Below are 3800 nucleotides of genomic sequence, written 5' to 3'. Positions count from 1 at the left end.
TTTGTGGCATATGAGAAATTCCCTAAGCCCTGGACCCATCGATTTTGGTCAAAAATTAAAATTTTAAAAGTGCCCCTATTTCTGCTTTAAACTTTAGTTACCATCCCAAAATGAATCCCTGAGATGAAAAAAGTTGATTTCAGAGCATGATTTTTGAACAGAAGCTTCAATGGTTTTGTGGCATATGAGAAATTCCCTAAGCCCCGGACTCATCGATTTTGGACAAAAATGAAAATTTTAAAAGTGCCCCTATTTCTGCTTTAAACTTTAGTTACCATCCCAAAATGAATCCCTGAGATGAAAAAAGTTGATTTCGGAGCATGATTTTTGAACAGGAGCTTCAACGGTTTTGCGGCATATGAGAAATTCCCTAAGCCCCGGACCCATCGATTTTGGTCAAAAATGAAAATTTTAAAAGTGCCCCTATTTCTGCTTTAAACTTTAGTTACCATCCCAAAATGAATCCCTGAGATGAAAAAAGTTGATTTCAGAGCATGATTTTTGAACAGGAGCTTCAACAGTTTTGGGGCATATGAGAAATTCCCTAAGCCCCGGACCCATCGATTTTGGTCAAAAATGAACATTTTAAAAGTGCCCCTATTTTTGCTTTAAATTTTAGTTACCGTCCCAAAATGAATCCCTGAGATGAAAAAAGTTGATTTCGGAGCATGATTTTTGAACAGGAGCTTCAGCGGTTTTGTGGCATATGAGAAATTCCCTAAGCCCCGGACCCATCGATTTTGTTCAAAAATGAAAATTTTAAAAGTGCCCCTATTTCTGCTTTAAACTTTACTTACCATCCCAAAATGAATCCCTGAGATGAAAAAAGTTGATTTTGGAGCATGATTTTTGAACAGGAGCTTCAACGGTTTTGCGGCATATGAGAAATCCCTAAGCCCCGGACCCATCGATTTTAGTCAAAAATGAAAATTTTAAAAGTGCCCCTATTTCTGCTTTAAACTTTAGTTACCATCCCAAAATGAATCCCTGAGATGAAAAAAGTTGATTTCGGAGCATGATTTTTGAACAGGAGCTTCAACGGTTTTGTGGCATATGAGAAATTCCCTAAGCCCTGGACCCATCGATTTTGGTCAAATATGAAAATTTTAAAAGTGCCCCTATTTCTGCTTTAAACTTTAGTTACCATCCCAAAATGTATCCCTGAGATGAAAAAAGTTGATTTCAGAGCATGATTTTTGAACAGGAGCTTCAACGGTTTTGTGGCATATGAGAAATTCCCTAAGCCCTGGACCCATCGATTTTGGTCAAAAATGAAAATTTTAAAAGTGCCCCTATTTCTGCTTTAAACTTTAGTTACAGTACCATCCCAAAATGAATCCCTGAGATGAAAAAAGTTGATTTCAGAGCATGATTTTTGAACAGGAGCTTCAACGGTTTTGTGGCATATGAGAAATTCCCTAAGCCCCGGACTCATCGATTTTGGTCAAAAATGAAAATTTTAAAAGTGCCCCTATTTCTGCTTTAAACTTTAGTTACCATCCCAAAATGAATCCCTGAGATGAAAAAAGTTGATTTCAGAGCATGATTTTTGAACAGGAGCTTCAACGGTTTTGGGGCATATGAGAATTTCCCTAAGCCCCGGACCCATCTATTTTGGTCAAAAATGAAAATTTTAAAAGTGCCCCTATTTCTGCTTTAAACTTTAGTTACCATCCCAAAATGAATCCCTGAGATGAAAAAAGTTGATTTCGGAGCATGATTTTTGAACAGGAGCTTCAACGGTTTTGGGGCATATGAGAAATTCCCTAAGCCCCGAACCCATCAATTTTGGTCAAAAATGAAAATTTTAAAAGTGCCCCTATTTCTGCTTTAAACTTTAGTTACCATCCCAAAATGAATCCCTGAGATGAAAAAAGTTGATTTCAGAGCATGATTTTTGAACAGGAGCTACAACGGTTTTGTGGCATGTGAGAAATTCCCTAAGCCCCGGACCCATCGATTTTGGTCAAAAATGAAAATTTTAAAGGTGCCCCTATTTCTGCTTTAAACTTTAGTTACCATCCCAAAATGAATCCCTGAGATGAAAAAAGTTGATTTCAGAGCATGATTTTTGAACAGGAGCTTCAACGGTTTTGGGGCATATGAGAAATTCCCTAAGCCCCGGACCCATCGATTTTAGTCAAAAATGAAAATTTTAAAAGTGCCCCTATTTCTGCTTTAAACTTTAGTTACCATCCCAAAATGAATCCCTGAGATGAAAAAAGTTGATTTCAGAGCATGATTTTTGAATAGGAGCTTCAACGGTTTTGTGGCATATGAGAAATTCCCTAAGCCCTGGACCCATCGATTTTGGTCAAAAATGAAAATTTTAAAAGTGCCCCTATTTCTGCTTTAAACTTTAGTTACCATCCCAAAATGAATCCCTGAGATGAAAAAAGTTGATTTCAGAGCATGATTTTTGAACAGAAGCTTCAATGGTTTTGTGGCATATGAGAAATTCCCTAAGCCCCGGACTCATCGATTTTGGACAAAAATGAAAATTTTAAAAGTGCCCCTATTTCTGCTTTAAACTTTAGTTACCATCCCAAAATGAATCCCTGAGATGAAAAAAGTTGATTTCGGAGCATGATTTTTGAACAGGAGCTTCAACGGTTTTGCGGCATATGAGAAATTCCCTAAGCCCCGGCCCCTTCGATTTTGGTCAAAAATGAAAATTTTAAAAGTGCCCCTATTTCTGCTTTAAACTTTAGTTACCATCCCAAAATGAATCCCTGAGATGAAAAAAGTTGATTTCAGAGCATGATTTTTGAACAGGAGCTTCAACAGTTTTGGGGCATATGAGAAATTCCCTAAGCCCCGGACCCATCGATTTTGGTCAAAAATGAAAATTTTAAAAGTGCCCCTATTTTTGCTTTAAATTTTAGTTACCATCCCAAAATGAATCCCTGAGATGAAAAAAGTTGATTTCGGAGCATGATTTTTGAACAGGAGCTTCAGCGGTTTTGTGGCATATGAGAAATTCCCTAAGCCCCGGACCCATCGATTTTGGTCAAAAATGAAAATTTTAAAAGTGCCCCTATTTCTGCTTTAAACTTTAGTTACCATCCCAAAATGAATCCCTGAGATGAAAAAAGTTGATTTCGGAGCATGATTTTTGAACAGGAGCTTCAACGGTTTTGTGGCATATGAGAAATTCCCTAAGCCCTGGACCCATCGATTTTGGTGAAATATGAAAATTTTAAAAGTGCCCCTATTTCTGCTTTAAACTTTAGTTACCATCCCAAAATGTATCCCTGAGATGAAAAAAGTTGATTTCAGAGCATGATTTTTGAACAGGAGCTTCAACGGTTTTGTGGCATATGAGAAATTCCCTAAGCCCCGGACTCATCGATTTTGGTCAAAAATGAAAATTTTAAAAGTGCCCCTATTTCTGCTTTAAACTTTAGTTACCATCCCAAAATGGATCCCTGAGATGAAAAAAGTTTATTTCAGAGCATGATTTTTGAACAGGAGCTTCAACGGTTTTGGGGCATATGAGAATTTCCCTAAGCCCCGGACCCATCTATTTTGGTCAAAAATGAAAATTTTAAAAGTGCCCCCATTTCTGCTTTAAACTTTAGTTACCATCCCAAAATTAATCCCTGAGATGAAAAAAGTTGATTTCGGAGCATGATTTTTGAACAGGAGCTTCAACGGTTTTGGGGCATATGAGAAATTCCCTAAGCCCCGGACTCATCGATTTTGGACAAAAATGAAAATTTTAAAAGTGCCCCTATTTCTGCTTTAAACTTTAGTTACCATCCCAAAATGAATCCCTGAGATGAAAAAAGTTGATTTCG

Source organism: Pseudophryne corroboree, unplaced genomic scaffold (assembly GCF_028390025.1).
Source record: "Pseudophryne corroboree isolate aPseCor3 unplaced genomic scaffold, aPseCor3.hap2 scaffold_259, whole genome shotgun sequence".
NCBI classification, from domain to species: domain Eukaryota; kingdom Metazoa; phylum Chordata; class Amphibia; order Anura; family Myobatrachidae; genus Pseudophryne; species Pseudophryne corroboree.
This window is presented reverse-complemented; position numbering follows the sequence as displayed.